This window comes from Pyrgilauda ruficollis, unplaced genomic scaffold, assembly GCF_017590135.1.
Source record: "Pyrgilauda ruficollis isolate IOZ18807 unplaced genomic scaffold, ASM1759013v1 scaffold274, whole genome shotgun sequence".
Lineage (NCBI taxonomy): Eukaryota > Metazoa > Chordata > Aves > Passeriformes > Passeridae > Pyrgilauda > Pyrgilauda ruficollis.
The window spans coordinates 44,784-62,361 of NW_024524089.1; positions in this window are offsets into that span (position 1 = coordinate 44,784).

A 17,578-nucleotide genomic window follows, 5' to 3' on the forward strand; every position below is an offset into this window, starting at 1 on the left:
ATATATATATATATATATATATATATATATATATATATATATATATATATATATATATATATATATATATATATATATATTTCCTGATTTTTAGGCATTGAGATTTCTGTGCCAGGTCTTAGGCCAGCTTCAGCTTGCTGTCCAAGACATTCAGCAATCTTTTTTCCTGCTTGTCTTGAGAAGACTTTACATTCAGCCCAGAAAGTGCTATTAGAAATATACTTCAGGAGGTTAGAAGATCACTTTTTCAGGAATACCCATTGAGTGGAATTGTTGAATGTTACATTCAACAAATAAATAATGTATTTGGTTGCAAAATAAATTTCCACTCTACTGGCTCCTACTGAATGGTGTAATAATACCCAGTCCAATACACTGGGTGTCAGGAGGTATATACTCTAACACAGGAGTAGGACAGAAGCTTCAACAGATCTGCATCAGAAAGGGTAAGAGGGAGTGGGACTGGAACCAGGAATTTTCAGTCCTGTAGAGCAATTAGTAAAGCAGCTTCAAGGGGCATGTTCTCTACAGAGATCTCTGCATCTGAAGTAATCTGTACCCAAATCAGCATAAGATTGTATTTCAAAGGTGTTCTGCATTCCTCACATGGAGTGTGGGATACTTTCAAGTCCTCACCTGCACCTCTGAAATTCTTTATTTCACTGAAGTAGGTAAGTAAATAGATGCTAGATGTGAAAACTCTCACTATGTCTGAGGTCATGATGACATTCATTCTGGCATAAGCTCACACTCCTGCTGCTGGATGCTTGCTCCTACATATTTTCCTTTGCCAACACTAGAGCTGGTGTGGCTCAGTTAATGCGGTGTATTAGGTGGCAAAACCACTTCAAACACGGGTTTTATTAGGTCACTTTTCTATTGGGTGAGTTTTTGATGCAGTTAACTGTGCAGTCACACAAATGCTACTCTGCACTGAGCCAGCAGAAGCAGAGGATTGGGGCAGGACAGAGGGAGGCTGGACTGCCCTCTACTGAGTGATGGACACTCCAAATTCAAAAGAAGCCATAGCCTTAAAAAGAAACAGCGACTACACAATCCTTCTCGAGTACAGAAAGTTCTGACTCCTGTTTTGTTTTGTTTGTGGCTATTTATGTTCCCTAGCAAAGTATATATAATTAAAAGAGGAAAAGGGTGAAATGCAAAATGACAAGATTTAAGCTTTGAAAAGAAAGATTTAAGCTTTAAAAAACAACAACAACAAAAAAGCACTACTCTTTGAATACTGCTCTATCTCTGAAGAGTTCTTAAAATCAAACTGCAAAAACAACTTTTTGAAAGAAAAATAAATATGGAGAACCAGACTGTCTGACTAATGCTTTTTTTTTCTCAGTGTGGCTGATAGTAATAGAATATTTATCTGACCATCTCAGACTTTGTATACATATTTCTCTGGCTGTTCTCTGTTTTGCATGTGTGAACGCAAGTACGTGTGAAAATTTCAACCTGTATGCATCCCACACAATAGAGATAAAAAAAAGGTTGAAAGAATTAAAGTAATAATTACTTTTTTCCCCCCTGCTTCATCTCTGTTCCCAGAATTAAATCACCCTTTGCCAGCACTGTCACCCCATTGATTGTAGTACATTTTTTAAATCTATCCTCAATGAACTGTTTTGTTTAAAACGTTGCATATTGGGCCTTAGTTGGACATATTTAAAACACTTTTTTTGCTTTGGGTCTCCTGGCCTTCACATTAGTAGGCTAACTTCACTTACTTCTGAAGAGGAATGACCCCCGTTCCAAAATCTCACTTCACATGGCCGGGACCTTCCCTGGAATCCTCATGGTCCTTTCTGTTTATTGTCACACTGACTACAGTGGAAAACAGATTCCTGCTTAAGGCTGTGCTTTTCTAGCCAGACCAAGAGATCCAGGTTCATTTCTGTAGGCAAGGGAGTGGATTTTAGTGTAGTACAGTGACTGCCCTTGGACTTTGAAGCTGAGGCTCTAAGGCAGAAAAGAACAGTGGATATGGATTTCCCTGTCCATACAATGGTGGAGAATGATCAGGATATGAGAAAGATGAATACCCTGAAACAGCTGGATAAACCAGTTAGAGCAATACTTTCTCTTTCTAGGGATTGTGACTCAGTATTTCACATTTTCCTTCCTTAGCAAATTCTGCAACATGACTCAGTGCGGTACAAAGATGATGAAAATACCCAAGGCAGAGCAGCCCATGGGCCACTGCTCTCAGGCTGGGCTGAGGGAGGGGGGCAAAGCAGACTAGTTAATGTATGCTTTCTCCCTCATCAGGTTGAAAGAGCTGGTGCATGAAATCCAGTAAAAGCAGCTCTCCGGTCCAGTGAAGCTTGGGACAATTGGCAGCACCAGGAAGGTTATCACTGTCTGCATCAGATGACTCTCCTGTGTGAGGTCAAAACCCCATTGGATTTGTAATGAGGAGGTGGATGAGGCTGTAAAGTCATTCCCAAGATGGAGCAGTGAGGGCCTTGAGGCAAGAAGGAGCCAATGAAGGGAAGAAAGGAAATGGACCGAAAGATCATAATCACTGAATTTCTGCATCCTACCCCAAGGCTGTATTCCTCAGAGAATGGGACAGTGCCAGGAAACTAAAGGCACACCTACTAGCTGATTTTGATGCTAGCATCAGAAACTGATGGAGAATTTGGGGATACTGTAATGGGGAACCCAGAAGATGACTGAAAGCAGATTCCCTTGGGAGTGCCTACAAAGGCCAGGCAACAGCGTAATGGGGAATGGCACAAGCAGAACTTTATGAGTATTCCAGAACAGAAATAAGTGGAGAGACGCAGGACAGGACAGAGGGAACTGGCAGAGGGTTGTGTGACTGTAGGATGGAAATGACTCAGCAGCTGCAAGACGGGAACGATGGGTGTTGTGTTTGAGATGAACCAGCAGCTGCAGCTCAGGCCACAGACAGCTGTGAGCAGAGGTCTGTGGTGAAGGGGCTGCAGGCAGTTCTGCATTATGGCTACTGATCTGGTGCTGCAGAGAGCCATAAAGTGCATTCAAATTCCGAGAAACTAGTTCCCTTCCGGCAAACCAGGCTTTTCATTTACCTGCCACGTATTATCATCAGAATGCTAACTAATGTGTCAGAGTCCAGTTGCTCCAAAGCAGGTACTGTCCCTCTCTGCTTTCTCATGCAGAATTCACAGCTTCTGAGGTCATCACTAAAAAGAAAACTTCTCTCAGAGTCCAGTTGCTCCAAAGAGGTACTGTCCCTCTCTTCTTTCTCATGCAGAATTCACAGCTTCTGAGGTCATCACTAAAAAGAAAACTTAGAAGGAGGGGTCAAAATGAGCAGAAGGGTTTGGAAATGTGGCCATCTTTCACCACTAATACAGGATTCTGGAAATGGAAATATCTTGCTTGTTCTAAGAGCAGATAGCAACAGCCAGGTTGTGTCATCTCATGCAAGAATTGGGGATAGCATCCTTCTCCCAAAGGTTTTGTCTATCTCACCATGACACAGAAACAACAAATGAAAAACTCCTCAGCTGGGAGTGATGGACGATTATTTTAAAAAATAGTGCAAACTGGATTTCCACTGAGGCACGGGTTGTACAAACTCTTTCTCTTCTCATTCTCTTCTTGTGCCATTTCTGTTTTCATTTGCTCTTACTTGGACTGCCATTAGTTATATAAAATGTTAACAGTAGAATCACATGCAAGATGCACAGTGTGAATCAAACTTGTATTAAATCTAGTATTCTTTAAGAGCAAGAGAAAGAGTCACCTCCACAAGACAGTCCTTTCAAACCAGTTCAAAGAGCTGTTACTTTTTACACTTACTCGGACTTACCTAATTTTTTAAAAATATCTAGATTTAAGTGAAATAAACAGCCCTGCCTGTAATTTTGAGAAAAGTGAATTCAGATAAAGAAGAAAGTTCATAGTTGGACTCTTCTAAATCAGAAGATTGCAGAACCTGATTGCTTCATCGTCAACTGGAGGAGTCAGAAGTAGCTTTAATTGTTGAGACACTGCTCTGTGTGTCCTGTTAAGCCTCATATAATTTATCCAAACATCTTTATGTCTGTCATCAGCCAGCTCCATATGCATTCAATAAATATTGCAGTATCTTTTACAACAGCCTTACTATGCTCATTTTAAAATATTTTTATGTTTTTCTCTAATTTACTTCAGGCTACCCTGACCAAATCTAGACACAATGTAAGACATAAATTACTTGAAAAGAGTTTCAGCTTCTTATTATTTCAGAAAATCAGTTATTAAAGCAAGTTCTTAAGAAAATTAATAAACTAAGATTAGAAGAAACATAATATGGCAATATTTTCTGCCTTCTGTTCTGAATATAGTTGCTTAATATTTTCTGGGTTCTTTTTTTAGCAATTAAATCTAGGAACAGATTTTTTTAAATCTCAGAAAATCCAGGGACTCAGCCCAACATGCACTGTAGGCTTTCAGCAGAAGGCATTACAGTGCTTGTACAATGCAAGTTATGTTCATTTCCCATGGAATCCACATATATCCATACCTCTCTTTTCTATTCACCTTTTATGATGTAGATGCTAATTTTTTTTTCATTTGTGAAGTGATCCAAGGCCTATTCATAAAAAGATACAATTTAATGGCTATTTAATTAAATTAATAACTATAATTAGTAGTTATAATTTAATAAATTAATGTATATATAATTATGGCAATAGAATGGGGCCTCCAAGTGGGTGGAGTCCACATATACCCAGGGCTCTTGAAAATGAGAATGTGAGGCAACTCTGCATTTGCTTATTGAAAATACAAAGAAGAGGAATGGTATAAGAACCGTGGGAATGTAAAAGTCATTAGGTGCATTGTCAGGGCCTTGGATCCCTTTCTCCCCAGGCAAAACATCAGTGACATTGTTCTGACATGCTTTCTTTATGAATGGGCAATTATACAAGGTTCTGTCTTAATTTCTCTTGAACTCTTTCCAGAGTTGACCACATGATGTAACTGTTCATCAGATAAAGTACACAAATCACCCGCTGCAGTCTCCTTCCAGGCTGCAATTTGGTTTGGGGTAAATGAGGGCAGTACAATGATAAGATGAAGATCCAAGATAATTAGGTAGTTGATAAGAAAGTCTGTGATAGTTCACTGCTGTCAGAGGTGTTGCTCTGAACTGCCCCTGATGCTGCACAGTCTGTGTCATGCAGTATATCCCAGTCACTCATACTAGCAAGGAAAAATATACAGTATAAAAAAACCTAAATAAATAATTCCATGTTTAAACAATTAAATACAATTATGAAGTAAATTTGTCTTCTTTAATTCTTCTTATTCTAATTGTGTTTTTTAAACAGCCGTTGAACATTGCTTGTTAACCTTGGTGACTTTCACTTCTGAATTTCCATGGGATAGATATCATTCCAGTTTCTCTCTTTCTCCAGCTCAGAGAAATTTTACTGTTCCAGCCTCACTGTTTTTCCTTCAGTATCTATAAGCCGGGATCTGTAGTATTGTCTTGCTGTAATGGAATAGAATGATGAAAGAGATTGCATTGTCCCTTTAAATGTAACTGCATTTGGATTTTGAAAAGAAGTCAGTTGCAAAACTGCGGTGTCTCACTCAAGTAGTACCTGCATGATTGCTAGCTAAGTGGGAGTAATACAAATAGTCTTCAAGGTGTCTGACACCTGGCAGTTACACAATAGACACTCTAAAATTTTAGAGTGTCCGGGGTTTTTTTTCCTTTCAGCTCGCTGAAACAAAACCAGTCAATCCAAAATTGAATATTTCAATGTATTTCCTGGTAAATTATTTGAGTTGTGTAAAACAGAGTTGTCCGGAGAGGGAGAGAGAAGTGTTTGTGCCCCGTTGTGAAGCATTTGGACTGAGAACTGTGTCACAGGACAGACTGGACAGGTAATAGCTGCAGATGCAGAGATATCTTAGATGCTTTGCTTTATCTACACCTTCTGTAATGTGCTTGAACTTCTCTTTGTCTATTGGATACAGCTCTTTGAAACCTGTGACTCTCCCTTTTACAGATATTCCTTCCATTAATACTGCCAGCAAATGACTTTTCCTATTTCTAATGCAGGTGAACACGTTCTGAAAACATAGCTGTGGCAGGACTATTCCCTAGAATGATAATACTATCATGATTTCTCAGAATTGCAACAGAGGGCAGCAGCCGCCAGACTGTGCATTCTTCCCATCATACTCTTGATAATGTGATGCCCAGTCTGCAATCTGATCTGTAATTTTTGGAATGTGAACCGTGCCCACAACTGCGGCACCTGAGCTCAGGTTCTTCCTGGGTTCCTTTGTGCATGTCTGGCAGCCTGGCCCTAGGAAACAAATAGCAGAAGTTGTTTTGAAGATTTTTATGTTGGTGTTCCTCCTTCTTTCCAAATATAGCAGATTCACAAGGGTTTATGTGAAGAAGAGCCCCAAAGGTGGAGAAGTTCAAATGTCCTATATTTAGCTGCTTCTGTGACTGCCTTTGAGATTCTTTTCATGTTAAATGACACAGTTAACCCTAAAAGTATACTCTTTGGGTTTTCTCACTATGACTTCCTAGTCATGGCTTGGAATGTGTGCTATTTTATGTAACATAAAAAATATGCTATTAATATAAGAAATATTTTCTATTTTCATTGGAAAGGATAATACTATACTGTGCATAAGCAATATTAGAGAACTGACACGAAAGATAAAATGTTAGAAATTACACTTGCTTTCTAGCAGTGAGAATTATTCTTAAAACTGCAAAATGATCTTTCATTAGCCCTGTGATAAGTTCCTCTGTCTTTTAAAGTCATCTGTTCACTTGGGTATGGTTTCAATGTATACCACTCACATAGGGTAGACAACTGTGTAAAAACTGCCCATTTAAATTATTCAGTGTTAAATTACATTATGATTTATTATCAGCTTATAATCTCTCTGCTTATTATTACAAAGTTTATCTCCCACAGGTAATGCAACAAAATAAGAGAAGCTGAGTGATTGCCCTAGTTTAAAGTCATCACCAAGATATATTTAACACTCATTGCATGGCACCATGCAAACTAAAAATGCAGCCAAGAGTTTGTGTTCATCATACCATGGCAAAGAAATCAGTATAGGTAGTGTCAGACATAGTTGCCATACCTGGAGAATTACCAGTTCTGAGAAGAAATTTAGGAATATAGTTTAAATTGTATTGTCAGTAGTTTTTTTCTTCCAATTTATTATTTCTAAATTCTCCTTGACAAAAATGTAACCTTTTCAAAGGCGCTTTTAACCAGAAATGTTGTGGAGTTAAAAGTGTTCATGAAATAACTGCTCAGCTGCAGAGCATTCATGGGTCTGCAAGTTGGCAGAGTTTTGTGAACTTTGGATATAGGTCGGCAAAGTAAGCCCGATATGTTTTGTAGGCATTAGGGTATTGATGTGGGTGCTTCCCCTACTCCAAGTTCTGAGCACATTATTCCTGGAAAATAAACAGATACCAGAGTTTTATTACTGAATGGTGAAAATGAAAATGTCTCAAAAGAGTTAGGAAAAGGAAATTTCCAAATGAGGAATGATTTAAAACACCACATAGCCTAAATAAAAAAAAGAGCAAGAGGTGACATGCCACTTTTTGGAAACTTGAACCAAAACACTAAACTTGTGATCTGGTCTGTGATAGGGATAATCAGTTTTCAACTGAAGTTTGTATACGGCATCACATGAAAATAGGTTGGGAGTCAATGTTTATAGTTGACGTCAGAAAAAACTTAAGATGCAAAGAAGGCTTTAAGGCATAACTATTTTCCTTGGTAATTCAAAACAGGAGAAGCCAAATGGAATAAGTGCATTCAGTTACCTTTTCTTTTTCAATAAACTTGGTGCCTCCAAAGGGCAAATTATGGAAAAATGCCGTGGGTGCACGGGAGATGTTCAGGCGGAAAAATACTTTGTGGTCTTTTCCCCAGGGTTTAGATGAAGGTCACCCGGATACAGAGTTCTTACAGCAGTTCTAGAGACGTGACCTCTGATCTTGCAGACTTCAAATCAGAAGATGGACAAGGACTTGAGCACTAATGCTTGTTACTCTGCTGTATGAATAGGAGATGGCCTTCTTAAGGGCTTCAGTTGATCTGACTTAGTGTTTGTGGAAGTCCCACTCCAAGTGATGCCACCATTTCATTTATTTGGAGACTGATTGCCTTGAGCATCCAGGAACTCGACAGTGAAATCAGGAGGGGCAGATGAGACGTAGATTCTTCCCAACTATTAACACAAAGATTGTCGAGGTTTCAAGAGAAGTCAGGTTAAGAAGCAAGCTGCTCATAGAGGACTCTGGTGTGCAGAGCTGGTGCACACAAAAAACCCTGCAGGACAGAGTCACATTTTTTGGATAGTTGGTCACCTCCAGTAACTGCTTTGGCTAATGTTTGTAGGAGATGACAACATTGTAATTTTAATGACTGTATGGCTGTAGCATGCACTAACATCAGTGAATAAGTAATGATTAGATACAGAACATTCATATCTTAATAAAATACATTTTAAAGAGTTGTCAAATTTTTAGTTTTAAGAAGCACTTCTATACATTCATAGTCTTTAGAAAGGCTGTAGTCTCTCCTTGCTCAAAGCAATGCTGACACAGAAACTGGATCAGCTTGCTCAGAATCGTCTTCAACTAAGTTTTGAAAAGCTCAAAGAACAGAGATATCACAGCCTCTCTTGACAACCTATTGCATTGCTGAATCACCCTCACTGCAGTGTTTGAAAGCTGTTTTTTTTCCTTGGTACCTCTTAGAAGAGTCTGGTTCTGTCACCTCTGTGACCCTGTTGGACGCAGCAATTAGTCCTGCACCTTCCCTTCCCTTCCCCTTCCCTCCCCTTAAGCAATCTCCATGATAAACAAAAGCAGCCCCCTCAGTCTCCCCTTGAACAGTGTTTTGACCCTCTGTTTGATGTGCTCCTGTTTGCCAGTGTGGGGAGCCCAACCCTGGATGCAGTCTCTTATTAAACACAGCTTAACCCCTCTGAAATGGAAGGGAAAAATAATTTCTCTTGACGTACTGCATACAGTATTGCTAATGCAATCTAGCATGTGGTTGACCTTCATTGCTGCAAGGACACCCTGCTGGCTTATGTTCAACTTGCAGACTCTTTTCTGCAGAGATGGTCCCCAGCCAATCTTTTCCTAGCCTGTAGTTTTCCTTCCCTATATCCAAGACTGAGTTTTTGTCTTTGTTGAGCCCCATGAGATCCCTCTTGGACTCCATTTTATCAAGTAGTCTCTGAATGGCAGCCCTGCCTTCCAGTATAGTGAGCATTGCTCACACTTTGGGGTCATCAATTTACTGAAGGTGCCCTCTGTACTTTGAAAGCATTTGTGATACCATCAACAGTGTGAACCAACTCTGATTAATCCAGTAGTGCTCAGTCAGTCTCTCCTAATTAACACACGGGGCACAGGGACAAGCCAAAGCTTCCACACCACCAGCTCTTGTTATGTTTCATAGATAAATAGGTTAAAAACTAGGGAAGTCACTATGGAGACCGTTGGGAATAACTAAGATAAAATATGCATTCATATTTGCTATGCAATTGTTGAGTGTTACACTGATACTCGAGCTGGTGTTTAGTGATAGTGGATGCACATGGAGCACTCTTCCACACTGGGACATAAGGGCTGAATCAAGGAGAAATGGTGTTACTACTGAGTCACCTCCTGATGCTGTTTTATGGCACAAAATTTGTGGTGCCTTGTTGTGATCTTTGTGTCACATCACCTACACTCCCTTCAGTGGCATGAGTGATATTTTTGTTTGTCATTCAAGGGAAAGGTGTCATTTTGGATCATCAAAACAAACAAAAAAATTCCTTGGTTAAGAGGCAGTTTAAGGAGTATTTAAACATATTTAATTGCTTGGTCCATGGCCAATGATAGTAAGAGACTTTAGGAAGGCTATAAATGAGCCTCTGCCTGGGAAAATTAATGAATCGTACTTGCAAAGGGAATGGTAACTTTTTATTTCAAATCCTATTCTCAGATTCTCTCATGAAGATAGAACACTTGCTCTAACAGTTTGTTTTTTTCTAAATGTCAGTCCTGTTCAGGATTATGTAAGTCAATGCAATTTCTTTCCACTTAAGAGAGTAGTTAGCTGTCACTGCGAACATGCACTTCAAAATCTCCAGGACAGTCTTCATAACAGAAAAATTCAGATGTGCCTGGAGTATGTACAAGTGGCCAAAGACTTGACTTCTCAGGATAATTTTGTTCTGTACTCAGTTTTAATCAGTGCACATCTGTTTAAGGGGACGGCTTTCTGGTATATCCAACATTCTCAGGGGGAAGTGTGTGATGATTAATTTTGATCATTCATCTGTCTTTAATTGTGTGGTTAGAACATACCTCTCTCTGCAGTGAAGTACAATTTCTCTCAAGTTCTTGGTGGAGATGAGGATAAAAATTCACTAATGCAAATACAGCTCTTGTAGCTCTTTGGATGTCGTGTTATATCAGGTTCAAAATTCATTAGCTGATAAAATCTAATCAGATGACATGAATCTGAAGAAGAATCCTGCATTATTCAACAGGGTGAATACAACAGAATCTGAGGGAAAACAAAACTTCAAACAAAAAGATCCCAACCATCAAGTTTTCCAGCAGAAGTATAACAAATTACTAGTAAGTAAACAAATTACTAACAAATTACTAATAAGTAAACAAATAAATTATTTTCGTTCTAGTAGTTACTTTAATAAATGCATTAAATAAAACCCAACTAATTCCATCTTACAGGAGATTATTTATTTCCTTTCTCAGTGCTTATAAAATTTTATTTTAAGTTTAGTTCATTGCCATCTCTCTGGATCAGTTTCCTTTTGCGTACAACACTCTAATTTCTGCCATAAAATTTTCCATGAGGTGTATAACAGTCCTTTTCCCAGAAGCTCAGGGCAATGAGTTCTGCAGCCCTTGAGTATCTTTCTTAACTATTGCAATACCATATCTGCACAAAAAGAGAAGAATTACTCACACAGTAACACAATAACCTGAACTTTGCCTGGCTTAGCTAACCAAAGCTGATTAATAGACAAATAGTTCTGAACGGGCCATTACCTAGCAGTAAGTGTTCCTTCCCAGCAACAAGTATGTTGAAGAATATCCTTCAGGATATTCTCTTTGAGAGGAACATATCTAGCTTCTGTGCTTTGTCTCAGAGGAGACCATTTTAAACTCTGTTGGCTGGGGATCTAGCTCTGATAAACTCACCTAATCAAAGATCTTCCAGTAGTTAATGCAATAAATCACTGTCTTCTTTGTCACTTCTCTACCAGAAAAATTCTGTAAGCAGCTCTTAAGATACCATAAGTGGAATCTACTGTTTTCATTGATTATTCCTTTTCTGGTGTTGAAAGCAATGAGTTCACATAGGCAGAGATATTTGTTTCTACTTTAGGACCAATGGATTCTCTAAGCTAATTTTGCAGAACAACCAGTCAGATCTGACATCTGCCCATGACCTTCTGCTACTGCCAAAACTTTCAGAACAGGTGAAGACTTCACTGCGACAATCTTCAAGACTGCAATTCGAAGAGTAATAAGTGCAAAGGTATTCACAGAACCTCTTAAATTGTGAGGGAATTGTTAGGAAGCTGCAAGGGCTGGCTGCACCCTAAGAGATGGGACAGAGCCTGACTTTACACCAGACAGGACAGTGGCCTCCCATCTGGGGTACAGTCCCACACTGCTTGAGCAAGGGGAGTAGGCAGACCTGGAGATGGTTGCTCAAGCAAGAGCCTAGATTTTCAAGCAATTTCATGGTGTTGAGGCAGGTCTAAGATCAAGCCAGGAAATTAATCCATTGGTCAGAACGATCTCCAGTGACGGTGACAAGGTCTGCTTATCACAAAGTACACATCCATGTTGACAAGGCAAGTGTGAAGTCAAGCTAGAAGTCATGGAGCCCACGGCCAAACATGTTCCTTCCTTCTGCAGGCAGGAACTGAAGACACAAGACAGGCCTTAAACAGGGCTTCTATGCTTCTGGGAAATCATATGAGTGTGTGTGTGTGTGTGTGTGTGTGTGTGTGTGTGTGTGTGTAGCTTTTTTGAAGGCTCTTGGTTGGACTGGCCAGGGCCATGAAAACCCATTAGTATGCTCAGGAACACGACAGTAAGGGTCGCCTCCCAGCAAAAGTGTCCTCACATCCTTCAGGGCTCTGGAGTCAGAAAGGACTGTAAGGAGAGTGGATTAGCTGTTGTGGGTTTCCACAGGACTGTTTCAGGGGACACAAAACCAAGGACAGGCTATTGAGAAAGAGAAGAAAGTATGGGAAAATTTGGGCTGGGGAGCAGAACTCAGAGTGCCCATGAGATTCCTAAAGTCTAGGTGGGCTTGAGAGACAACAGGGGATGAGTAGGAAAATTCACTCTATCCTTGACAAGATTTGGGAATGGGGCAAGGCAGAGGAAGCAGGGGAAGGAAACCCTAGGGAACAAGGGAGAAAACCTGGAAACCTAGGCTGTGTGTGAGACCATACAGACTTTAAGGTGATGAGTATGAGGCTGGAGATATCAGATGAGGCTGGTCAGGACCATTAAAGCCTTTTAGTACACTCAGGGACCTGACCAAGGTAGGGCAGAGAAATAAAACCAAGGATTTTCAGTCTGCTCTGAGATTTCACAGGTTGCAGCAAGCAACCTGTGAAATTTGTAGCATTATTTGTAGCAAGCCCTGTAACCTGAGATGTACAGTTGAATGGCTCTACCAGGAATTGCTCTCAGGATATTCTTAAAGACAAACATTTAACAGAGCCCAGATTTCCCCTGTTTGTCAGGACCAAAGTTTAACCTCTGTCATCAGAACTTACCTTCAAAATTCTTCCTCTTACACCAAAGCATATATTCAGGAGTTCCCCTAATGGTGCTTTGGACAACTCAGAGCTGTGTGTTCCAAGTACTAAGTGGTGTCACCTGTTGTCACAAAAAACCCAGTCACAATCCAAATTTTATTTCCTGTCTGCAATCCTGACTTAGTAGTACAGTTGCTATGGGCTAAGTCCCAAAAAATCCTCAATAAAATCAGGATGTATTCATACTTTAGAGGTTTCAGAGAATCTTTTAAGCCTGACGCCAGCTATGAAATTGGGAGTCAATTTACTCACACCCAGTCTCAAATCAATGCTGTAAGGCATGAAAACAAAACAGCTGTTACACCAACTTCTTCGTTTCTCTAAACTACAGAAATGTTGCTGGCCACAGATTTGGGGGTTAACATTGCCATAGATGTACCCCAGAGCTATATTTTCATGTTTTTCTGTATCTTTAGGATCGAGGAGAATGTCTACTGAAAAAGCAGGATCTACTCACTCATACACAGAACTTTACAATTGCTGAATGAAAGACTTAGCTATTCTTGTGGCATTCCATGCCACAAAATAAAACTAATTAGTGAGGTGCTTTTTTTGCTAATGGTTTTTCCCACTCTGTTATAGGCTGGTTTGGAGATTCCTGGTAACACCCTTGGGCTACCTTTAAATTCCAGATCTCCACTGAGGAAATCTGTATGAGAAGGCTCTCATGACTGGATTTCAGTATCTTATAACCTCACTGTTGATGCCTTAAGTTTTAGCTTTCATATTTTCTAGATTCTGTATTCTGTATTAGTATATAACTCTGAACTTCATGAAGTGTTAGCAAGTTCTCTTCAGAGTTTATTTAGACAAAACAATCCTTTTCCAGCCCAAGAACCAAGGACACTGTTGCAACTTCAGGCCCAACAAGTGTAAACAACAGTGAATGGACGACAGCAATCTGGGAGGATGGGACTCCAGAACCCGAAGCTGTATTTGGACAATTAACCCCAACATGTAAATGGACCAAAACTTACAAAAGTGTGAAAATGTGGGACCTGTTGTCCATCTTGGGTGGAGCCATGGCCGGGCTCTTGTACTGCCCAAAGTGCATCTTTTGAAGGTCTTTTAATAAATACCTACTTTATTCCTTTAACACTGTTCAGCCTCTCTTCCAGGTAGCCTCTCAAGGCATCAGTGTCACAATTTTAATGTCAGTCTACAGTCCAGGTGGAGAGCCAAGCCTTTTTTTTACTTTTTCTTTATTACCTATTTTTGTGTTAGGACCCACTACCAGTTCCCTATCTGCAGGAGTAGATTATTGGTTTCACATTTACTCAGTCCACCTTTTATCAAGGAATATGCTTCTGCTTCTATTGAGTACATGAGTCTCTGGGACACACTCCTTTGACAGGAGGCTGGGGTTGGTCACTATGTAAACCACCAGTAAATAAGCTTCCCGACTTTCTCAGAGAAAGCTTTCTGGCTTGAGCTAGTACCTCAAAGTAGAAAGAGTAGAAAACCATCCAGGATCCTTGTCTGGCCTTCCACAGTGAGGTAGAATCCCACTGACTCCCTATATCAAGGTTTTTTAGGAATTAGCAATACTCTTGGTGATCCTATTTCACTAGGAGATCTCCTTCACATTGCCAATATGACTGCAGTTATCAGAGGTCTTCAATTCTCTTTTGGCTCTTCCTGGAAATGTTACAAAGTCTGCTGCAAATGTTGGGGGGGATAGGTTTTACAAAATCTAGTGATCTTTGTGCTGCTTTTCTGTAACAGTCAGTAGTGCTATTGCGGATCCCTCATCCAACTGACCAGGACCTCAGGAATGCATCTTTCAAGGAAGTCTGTGCCTCTGCTGCCATTCCTCACCACGAGCAGCTGTCCTTGCTTCTGCTAATCTGAGTCAAGAAGTAGAGATCACTTCCCTTTAACTTTCTTAATCAGGCTTACTACACACACATTTTCACACACAAGGCCACACTATTAATTAAGGGAATTCAGTGTAATATTTTATTTACAAGCAGCTTCCCTCTAGCATTTTGCACTCCTCCAGGCCAGGAGATGGATTAATGGAATTACGTATCAGGATTAGTTGCATAATATAGAGTAAATCCTTCAAGGACACATATGCCCTGATATAGTTTATAATGCATTGTTAAGTTATGTCTGTTGCTGAGTTACCTGTGATGTACTGGTGGTGAAGTAATTCATATTTACACAGCAGATGAGATCCTGTGAAGATAAGAGTTTCTCAAGACTGGTGGAGATAATACCACTAGTATTCTGCTTCTGGAATATCTAGTTATTTTCCTCTGTTACTTTGTTTTGGTTTTTGATAGGTATCACCACTCAGCTGTGTGATATCAACGTGTACATAACGCTGTGCATTTCCATACAATCATCCTCAGCTTTGTTTTCCTATGCTAAACAAGTCAGATATATAACTTGAACAACTGGAAATATCACAGTCCAACAGGATTCCCTAACGTATCTGTAATACATCAATCAGTTGCTGCCTAGTTATTATTACAATCTTCTCAGATGGAAGATTATCCATTGTGGACATGGAGAAACTACATCACTGTTTACTGCTGACTTGGTGAATTCCTGACTTTCTGTTCAGTGCTCTCTCTATACTTTGACTCTCTCTGTCATTGCTTTTTCCTGTACTTCCGCTGCTCTCATTCTTTTCTCTCACATCTTCAGAGCTTTTATTAGATGTTGAGATTTCAGACAAAGAATTGCAGTACAATCAGAAATGTCCAGGCTTCGGGAAGTGTTGAAAGACTGGTCTGGTTGTAGGTTGCACTTCCAGTCTTGCTCTTAAGGTGGTAGTGTAAACTTGGGAATGCGATCCGTGCACTTGGTTTTTGCTGCTGCTAAAATGACAGAATTTCTCTTGTGATATCCAAACTGGGAATTTTTAAGATATAATTGTTATAGTGAAATTCTTTTGTGAATTTGAGAAAAAAATAGAAAATGTGGTTTTATTTTTAAGGTTTGAGCATATATGTGATTCAGAGAGATTATATGCAAAAAAGACATGGAAGAATAAGAATTTCTGAATTGGTTTGGCAGTCTGTGGCTCTGGAAGAACAGGCAAATCTTTGTGTGAAAATTTGTCCAGGAAGATGTTTGGGAGCAATACTTATCTCTGACAGATAAAACTTGTCTCTGCTCTAGCCAAGATAACTTGGCTACTCAGGGGCTCTGAATCTGTTAAGCATCTAATTATGCTACTTTATTTGTCTACCAACTACTTTACATTAAGGGGGGCAAATTTGGAAGGCAAATGAAGAAGAGATTTTCAATTTGTAATCATAAATGAATTTACTTCCCCTTCTTTCCTTTCTCTTCAAAAGCCACTTCGTGTAAATTCTCTTGATACCACTCATTACATAATTTTGTGTGCTTAACAGAAACCTTGAAAAAGTTTTCAGAAGATCAAAATGGGGGATATCTACCATGTCCAGCCAATTTGGTTTCTCCTTAGGTTCCATAGGTTTCCTTATTTTTACAATGCCTTTTATCTTTTCCATTTCCTGCTGCTCAGAGTCTGCATTCCTGTGGATTTTGTGAAAGACTGAGATTACACTTACATCTTTGCAGCAACTTTAAAATATCACGAAGCTCTCGCAATTCCCCCTCCCCTTAAAAAACCTGAAAGATAAAACCAGAAAGATTAAAAATAAAAAAAAACACTCCCATCCTGATCTGCCACCAGAAAAGCACATTGGATTTAATCTTACATACCTCCAGCACTCAAAATTTCCAGGAAGGTTAACAGGAGTTTTGTAAGAACATGGAATGTAGGGGTCAGGAACATTCAGAAGGAAAGGAATCCATGTACTGTGCAAATTACGTCTGTCTCTACATTAGCACTGAAATTACTTTTATAGTAGGCCAGGTAATAGCTGTGTTGATTTAATTTTGAAAAGAAAGAAGGCACTGAAAAGGTGTCTGGGAAGAAAAAAAAATTGGAGACTATGTGAAAAATTCTCCTGTAGTGTTTTTCTCTAATTCTCCTGTTATAATTTTTACTTTTCAAGTATGTTGCTGGCAAATGCTAGTTTGAATTTCAGGTTCACTCAAGGTCACCTCATTCACACGCAACTATTCCGATTTGCTTTAAAAAAAAAAAAAATTAAAAATTCAAGGCTGACCTAAAAGGAATGGATTGTACTACAAAAAAGTGCAGAGTATTGTCTCTAGCAAGATAACAATCCCCAGTGACAAAAGTGGTTTTTTTCCTCCCTTGTATTTATGGCAGGTATGGGAAAATCGAATTGGTTGTTGCTGAAGTATCTCCACACATTGGTTTATTTGCACTTAGTTTCTATACTCCTGCAACAGCACGTCCTAACTGGGCCATGTATGATATTGGCAGATACCCCAGAGCCATGGGGTGACTGAACTGCACAGAACCAGCATCGTTCCATCACTGCTGGTCTGTTTCAATTTTGTGTAGTTAGACACTGTGGTGTGAGAAACAGATGTGGACAGGTTGTGCTTTGCATTTCTTCATGCTTACATTGCTATGGATGGCCTATTGATATGGAAGGGAATTTGTGTGGAAGGAGATGTTGACATCTGCTGTCATATTTGTTAGAAGGGGTCAAGCTGGAATCGAGAGAGTGCAGGAATCAGGTCAGTCAGAATTACCCCATTTCAGAAACAAGAGAAGCCAAGGCATACACCAGTAAAGGGCATCGCTGGCAGCCAGGATAAAGACACTATTTGCAGTAGGAGCTTGGAACAAGGAACA